This window comes from Diachasma alloeum, unplaced genomic scaffold (assembly GCF_001412515.2).
Source record: "Diachasma alloeum isolate Michigan unplaced genomic scaffold, Dall2.0 Dall_scaffold_01066, whole genome shotgun sequence".
NCBI lineage: Eukaryota > Metazoa > Arthropoda > Insecta > Hymenoptera > Braconidae > Diachasma > Diachasma alloeum.
Window position 1 is genome coordinate 139,680 of NW_021681177.1, and position 8,732 is coordinate 148,411.

Consider the following 8,732-nt stretch of genomic DNA (forward strand, 5'->3'; position numbering starts at 1 on the left):
AAACAAAAAAATCTCCATAAGAACCTATGTATAAGAAGCAACTTCAATCTTATATATAAAGGAGAATCCATTTTCGAGGCGACTGATGTATTAACGCACAGCCCAAACTACAAGAGCTACGAGCATGAGCTTTCGTCTACAGCTACCTTTAGTGACGTAAGCTCCAACTAAGGGAAGGGAAATTCACCCACGAAGGGGGTGAAAAGGTGGCAAAATTTATGTGATTTGGAGAACCGCTACAGTTAGAGAGCTGAAAATGCGCGTGTAGATTCTACTTTCAAAATGAAAAGATGTGTTTTTTATTATCCCGAAAATCCACCCATGAGAGGGTAAAACCCAAAAAGTTCTAGAAATTTCCATACCTTTCTGGAGGTTCAAAATTTCTAGACAATGAGGAAATATTCTTCGAAACTAAAAACATCTATTTAGCCAATGATAGTGGAAATTTCTAGAACTTTCGGGAGAACTCGAGAATGCTCTACGATAGTTATTTGGCAAATTATTCTCATTTTTATTATTATGAGATATTTCCTTGAAATTTTCGCCGTTTCGTCGAAAGTTCTCAGGTTTTCTGAAATGTTCGGAAAAATTCGAGAAATTTCTCAAGTTGTTTCCAAAATTCGAACAACTCACATTTTTCGAGATTTCTTTTTCTCGATTTTTCGAGAAAAATCGAGAAATTTCTCGAGTCTTCTAGAAAATTCGAATAATTTCTGAAGTTTTCTAGAAAATTCGCGAAGTGTCGCCATTTTTCTGGGAAATTCGATGAACTTCTCAAGTTTCCTCGAAAATTCAAGAAAATTCTCAAGTTTTTTAAAGAGTCCAAGAAAGTTCTTAAGTTTTCAGGTGAATTCAAAAAACTTCTCAAGTTTTTTGGAAACTCGAGAAACTTCAACTTTTTCTCCATTGACTTTGACTGATCATAAATAATATTTTCTTCAATGTGATATCATTCATTCATTTAGGATTGATTAAAAACACAATAATCATCATCATAACAATCATTATAGCAATGATCATATCAATGATCATATTGATCATCATATCAATTATTCTTTATCAATTGTCAACTAGCCGATCGACGAGGCTAATCGTTTATAACTTTAAAAGGAAGTGTGAAAAAATTCTACGAAAATTCATAGATATTTCAATTGTAATTACAAACATTCTATATGAATTCCAGATGAATGTCATTATTTACCTTATTCGCACGAAACACCCTAATTCTTTGATTTTTTAAAAGTTCACTACAATGTCGACACTTGTACATGCACACACGGTCGTGAAACTTCGCATTTTCATGTCTGAGACCATTCCATATCATTTTCAAGCAAAGTTAAAAAATCGAAAAATGAAGCCATTTCAGTGCTGCCTTGTGGAAGTAAAAAACGAAAAATGGTAAAAAAACCACAAAATCGACTCATTTGGGCTTCACATTTGACGTGGGTCTGTTCACTTTAAAGATATACATATCAAATTAAAGAAAAATACACAATTGTATACAGTTTAGGTGAGACATTTTTATAACCTTGTAAAAAGCAAAAGATCGTTTCTTTATTGAAGACTAAATTGGAGACGTTCTGCTTTATTTGGGATTTATTTGGTGGGTTTCCTAAAGACTAACAGTCATATAGGCTCGAATAAAAAAAATATACAATATCTCAAGATGAAGGAAAATATAAAATTGTATGTACGAGTTTTTCGCTTTAAGTCATTTTTATAATTTCATAAAAACCAGGTCGTTTCTCCATTGATGCCCCAACTCAAGATGTTTTACTATTTTCGGGGTCGCTGTGGTGGATTTCCTAAAAGCAAAAGGCCGTATATGCTGGTAGATACGACCTGCGGGTTTTACACACGTGATGTTTTTCTGAGAAACAAATAACGATAAACGAGGGTAAATCAGTGTTTGAATGAATAAGATAAGACGGGTAGAAATTATAGAACCAATATCTGATTATACCTCAAGTATTGAAAACGTTCACGAGGCTCCAATGGATTGATAAATATTATAATTTTGAAAAAGAGACGAGTACATTTAACAGAACTGACCAATCGTTTTGAATAAATGCATTAAGTGGTTCGATCCTCCTAGTTTCAGAACTATTCGGAAAATTATCGTATAGCATTTCTGTACTTGTTCGACTATTCTACTACCATATTGTATTCCTTCCAAATGTTTCTAAGAGTTGAAACCACGAAAGGACAATATCTTTCCTTAATAAATCAAACCCAGGCCTATCTTTTGGTGACTCTGGGTTGAATCTAAGTTTGATCCATTAGGGTTTTGATCCGGGAAGTTGATAATTGAATGCAACGTAGTAAAAAGAGGATTTAACGTGTTGAGTCGATAATTCAATGGTTTTAAAGATTCTATTGGTGAACTTTATGGTTTTCTGAGACGGTTTACCTAGTATTAGAGACTTTATCGTAAATCTGTTCACAACTGTATTGTCTCATAAGCTCCCCAGATATCTTTGCGTGTTGAATAACGATGCTACGCCTCATGGGCAACTCGGAAAAGCTAACAGCGCGAGGCAAGCTTTTGCCGATTGGCTCCGGAATCTTCAAAGTAACAGAATGGCCCTCCATATCATGAAGAGCAGTGTGTGTTCTTCCAATGTTCACAATCTCGGTTGATCTCGGTGGCGCATTCGCAAACACATAACCACAAAAATCTGCGGTTTTTAGTGGAGTGTCTAATAATAAAACAATTGATTGTTTATTTCTCATCATATAAATCGTTGCAATGAATACTCCAACACTCCTTACCTCTTTTTCTCTTTCAATGCAAATAGAAGGCAAAGTTAGGAGACAAAAATCTTCTCAGCCAAATATGCACGTACAATTTCCTCGGAATGATATACAAATATTATCTCAATTTTATATGAAAAAACGTAAAATGATTAGAGACTCAACGTGAATTTAAATCTTAAAATAGAATGTAACGGGTGTTGATGATAAAAAATCAAACAATGAACACGAGAAATTCTACCAAAGGGGATCCCAATCCTTTATAAAAAAGGATGCATCAGTGATGCCAGATGGGAATTCCCACACGCTCCCCACTCCTCTCGGGTAATAGTGCGCAGCCTTTAGGGCGCAGTCGGCCCGGCGCGACGTTTGAATATTTGATTTGCGGCATGGCTCGTTATTTTATTAGCGTGTCATTTCATGCAAGTCACAAGGGCAATGAGGGCCATGAGGAGAATGTCAAATTTCTCGAGGCCCACGAGGGTCACGAAGAGAAAGTCAAGGTTCATGAGGGTCACGAAGGGCAACGAGGGTGACAAGGGCAACGAGGGCAACGAGGACCAAGAGGGCAACAAAGACCACGAGGGAAGCGAGGGGAAAGTCAGATTTCATGCGGGTCACAAGGGTCATTAGGGCCACGAGGAGAATGTTGAAATTCTCGAGGCGCACAAGGGTGATAAGGGCAACGAGGACAACAAGGACCACGAGGGCAGCGAGGAGAAGGTCAGATTTCATGTGGGTTACGAAGGGTAATGGGGGTCACGAGGAGAATGTCGAAACTCTCGGGGCCCACGAGGGCGACGAGGGTCCCGAGGGTGATAAGAGCAACGAGGGGAAATTAAGATTTTATGTGGGTCACCAGGGTAATGAGGGCCACGAGGAGAATGTGGAAATTCTCGAGGCCCATGAGGGCAAAGAGGGAATCGAGGGTCACAAGGGCAACGAGGGCCACGGGGTAAGAAGATTTCACGTAAGTCACAAGGGTAATGAGGGCCATGAAGAGAGTCTCCAAGCCCACGAGGGTCACTATCAATGAATAATTAATCGATGTAGATTAAAAATGAGACTGAAATTTTACCTTGAAAAAAAAAAAATTGGGAAAAAAAATATGAGTGGGAATCGAACGTGGATCCCCAGCGTTGTAGCTGCGGTACGTAACCACTGCACCACTGCGCTATTGTGATATTATGAGTTTTCCAAAATGGTCAACATTCAGAAACGTCACAATTTCCTATTTTGTTATGAATAAACAAAATCAATCGGATTTTAAATGGTTGATGTTTCTTAGGGAAACGCCCTGTAACTGCAATTAATATTAAATCGTTTTAGACATTCGGAGTGGCTATTTACCCCGAATTTGTTCTATTGCGATTCGTAATTGATCATGTTATTAATATACTGTTAGGGTTATTTTATTAATATAATGTTTCGTAATTGAAACTTTATGTTCAAACGGTTTAATGAACTCTCTTCTGATTCGCTATTTTTTATTTCCGAATTGGAATATCTCCCTAATTTTTGTCGAGAGAATTTCCGAAAAACAATCGATCGAGAGACTCGGGACAATTCCGCGAACTCATAAAACTCCCGCAGACCAATGAACGTCGACTTTTGTTTTGACATCGACACAATACACTCACTCCTGTGTAAGAATCAAAACAGAAGTCAACTTAATCTCGTTCAGTCAGTCACGTAAAATTGGTGGTGAAACCTTCATAAGTGATTTATTTTTGACGAGTTTATCGAGTTTTCGTGATAAAGTTAAATTACGAGTTGATATGGAGATCACAGGAGAGCGGGACCAAAGCTCAGGACATGGAGTTTCCGGTATTCCAGTATCAAAGAAGAGGAAGGTATTTCAAGAATCCTGGAAAAAAGAGCCTGAATTTTCAAATTGGTTGGAGAGTGTTGAAGGTAAGCTAAATAGTGCATTTTGTAGTGCTTGTGCGAAAGTGATTGCTGCTGGAAAATCTGAACTTCACAAACACGCGAGTAGTGATAAACATAAAGAAAATATTTTAAAATCAATTTCAATTGACCGCGAGGAAGAGAATAGTGATGAAGGTAATGTTCTTGAGAAGGATTCGAGTAGTGTTGGGCTAGATCATCAAGAATCGGTTAAAACCGCGGAAATTCTTATTGCTAATTTCATTGCTGAACACAACGTTCCAATTTCTATTGTAGATCATCTCATCCCTGTTTGCAAAAGAGCATTTCATGATAGTCAAATCGTGAAAGATAGTTCTCTCGGGCGTACAAAGTGCACAAGTATTATTGAAAATGTTTTGGCGAAGGTCGCGAGTGTCAATCTAATAGATATTTTGCGGGTCAATAAATTCTCAGTCCTGGTGGATGAAACAACGGATGTTTCCAAAACGAAAATTCTTTGTGTTCTCGCGAGATATGTTTCACCTGAAGACGGTGAAGTTAAAACCGAATTTTTAGATCTAATCAAATTGGACGCGACTGATTGCTCAGCGGAAAAAATTTATAATTCTTTTAAAAAATCGGTACAGGATAAACAAATTCCTCTTCAAAATATCGTAGGCTTGGCTTGTGACAATGCAAGCGTTATGGTTGGCATTAAGAATTCCTTCGCACAGAGATTAAAATTAGAAGTTCCCAATCTTATTTTGATGAACTGCACTTGCCATTCTTCCGCGATCGTTGCTTCTAAAGCGTGCAGTCAGTTACCCAGTGAACCGGAGGAATTGATTAAAGGTATATCGGGGTACCTCTGCAACAGTCCCAAACGTTGTGAAATATTAGCTGAGTACCAAGAGTTTTTCAATTTAGAGAAATTAAAAATTTTGAACCTGGCAAATACGCGATGGTTATGTTTGCATCAATGTGTGGTGCGAATTCTCGTTAATTGGGAACCTTTAAAATTATTCTTCTCATCAGCAATGCTGGAAGAACAGTCACCTTCAGCACAGAAGTTGTACGAATTATTAGATGACCAATGTGTCAAGGCTTATTTCCTTTTTTTAAAATATACAATGAATTCTTTCAACTCTTTTAATGCCCTTTTCCAGTCTCGTCAATTCATGCTTCATAAGTTGGCTGGAGAAAGTCAAGGGCTAATTCGTACAATGGCACGTAATTTTTTGAAGAAAAGTATAATTCAAAAACTTTTTACAACTCCCATCAATATTAGTCATCCTGATAATTTGCTGCCTGTCAATGAGATTTCTCTTGGGCCTGAATGTGATAATCTTGTTAGAACTTTTCCAGCAAATGTCGCTGAGCAATTTCGTCTCAGATGTTTACAGTTCTACATAACTGCAACTTCTGAAATGAAATCTCGTTTGCCACATGCACATCCCATAATTAAAAACTTGGAATTTTTGAATCCTGAGGTGGCTCTAGAAGACGTTGATGAGCGAATTGAATCTACAGTAATTAACGATGTAGCTCAGCATTTTGGAAATTTCGACGAAAGTTCTCTTGCTTTTGAATGGCATGCATTACCGGATGCGTTTGCTAGTCAAAGAGATAAGAAACGTGTACAATTGCTTTCCGTAGATTTGTTTTGGAGGGAAGTATCAAAATTAAAAGATTTCACAGGTTCTTTTCGATTCCCTAATTTAAGTAAACTCACAAAAACTGTGCTGTGTCTACCACATTCTAATGCTGAGGCTGAGCGTATTTTTTCTATTGTAACAGACGTGAAAACCAAAAAACGTAACAAACTCGGTAATGATTGCCTTAAGTCTATTTGTCAGATACGATCCTCCATGCAGTGTCACAATGTTGACTGTACAACTATTAAAATAACTTCCGATCATCTAGCGTTACATAACTCAAATAATTTATATCCAAAGCCGAGTCATAATTAGTATTTTGTTTATTCTATACGGGTTCGCTTCCTTCATCAACTCTTCATTTTGCCAGTATAACATCAACACTCTTCAGCCATTATAGTCAGAACAAGGATTTAATCGAAACTTGGGGGAATTTCCAGGATTCTACACAACATCAAAAACTATGCAACTAACCCTTTTTTATTTTACAGCCCTTCTTCAGCTCTCCAGAACACAAAAATGGTTCTTTTCAGAACCCAGAAATGGTTCTTTTCAGAACCCAGAAATGGTTATTTTCAGAACCCAGAAATGGTTCTTTTCAGAACCCAGAAATGGTTATTTTCAGAAACCACCGGCCCTTTTCAGGGCCACAAAATGATAAACGTGGAAAATTTAATAAAGCTAATGAATCTTGTTATATTTGCAAAATGTATTCTCTTGTACTGGAGACGATTGCACCCGCGATTTGCGGGAAATTGGATTTTCCTGTTGTTACCCTCGCAGTGTTTCACCCTTACCCTTGTGAATCTTACGGCATTTGATCCTCCCTTTCATGACTTTTAACCCTCATGACGTATTTCTGAGAATAAATTCTGAAATTTCGAATATTTCCTTTTCTATGTACAAATGATAAATATTGTGGGATTGAAAATTGAAAAAAATTATAAAATATTTAATGGAATTGCAATTTTCCGGTCGTTATAACGACAAAAATGCTTAAACACTATTAAAACTTAGGAAACTTTCTTATTAAATCTTAAAGTCCCTGAAATCTAATAAAAAATCTAATAAAAAATAAAGTAGAATTTTGAAAATGAATAGGAAAATGCAATTTCGCAATAGGATAAGCAATTTCATAGACGAATTGATCCCAAACCGATTTCAAATTCACTTTCAATATTTTTATCAAACTTTTGCTCAATTTTTAAAGAATTTTTAACAGTAAACTGAGCTCTCCATTGTTATTAAATATTATTAATAACTAAAATGTTGAAAAAAATAATAATACCATCAATTTCATTCCTTTTAATTAATTAATTGAGAGTTCCATCGCGGAATTTAATTTATCGGGTATTATTTACGGGCGTTGAGCCTGTGCGGTAGTGGCGGGGACCCGAGGAGTGCGCGAGGGAGCTGCGCACGAAATTCCCACGCGTGGGATTTTTCCCCTCATCTGGCATCACTGGGATGCATTGGAAACTGTCATGGCGAAGGACATGTAAAAAGTGTCATGGCGGTGCATGAAGGACGCATTCTCATATGAACTTTCATGAGAATGAGCAACGCGGCCGCGACGGCGCTGTTCAAGAAAGCGCGCGTAAATTACAAATCGGATTCTCTACGTGAAATGAAAAATTGTTCGAATGATGATTGATAATTGGATAACTTGAAAGCCAAGAATGGAATGAAGCAAGTGGGAAATTACGTTTATCGTCATATAGTATATGGGGTATTCCATGTGAACTCACCGAGGTCAAAACCCTCACCATCGCCAATCATATTGCCGATTTTTCCTCTGGTTGTATATGGAAAAATATGACTTCTAAAATTTTTTAAGATTTTTTGAGGCATCCTGTGGACAGCCATTTTTTTTGCAAGTTTTATCTTTAGATGCCTGTAGCTTCCGTAAAAATCAACCGATTTGAGTTTTTTTTACAAAATGTGCGTCTTCGAACACACTTTCCATATAAAAATATGCCGAATTTTTTCAATTCGTTCTTCCATCGATTTCCTCAGAAATAACTCAAAAAACTTCAAAAAACGAGTCGTTTCCAAAGTTGGACCCTTTTTATATTTTTCAAAAAATTTCAGTGAATATATTGGACCAAAACAAAATTTTTTACCGCGATGGTGAGCGTTTTGACCTGGGTGAGTTCACATGGAATACCCCATATGCATATTTTCTACACATGGATTTATTTATAATGAGGGCAATGGAAAATTATTTTTTGGTCATGGATGTTAAAAATTGAAAGTTAGTTGAAATGATTGATAATTAGATGAACTTGAATGTCAAGAGTGGAATAAAATAGAAGTGATTAATTTCTTTCGTCACAATATAGTCAATATATTTTGCTCCTAATGGTCCCATTCGGAAGTAACAATTATGAAATGTAAAAATGGAATGATTTTATTGCTTTCATTCGGAAGTAAAATAAATCTCAGGTTTTTCTA

The 8,732-nt window shown here is 36.7% G+C and overlaps 1 long non-coding RNA gene across 1 annotated transcript; it reads right to left on the bottom strand.

Annotated features, from left to right (window-relative positions):
- Positions 1–1,589: 1,589 nt before the first annotated feature.
- LOC107045765 lies at positions 1,590–3,049 on the bottom strand. The gene is made up of 3 exons (XR_001461479.1): positions 2,773–3,049; positions 2,411–2,699; positions 1,590–1,870 (listed from the first exon to the last, which is right to left on the bottom strand). It is a non-coding gene; the product is annotated as an uncharacterized LOC107045765 (long non-coding RNA).
- Between the last annotated feature and the right edge of the window lie 5,683 nt (positions 3,050–8,732).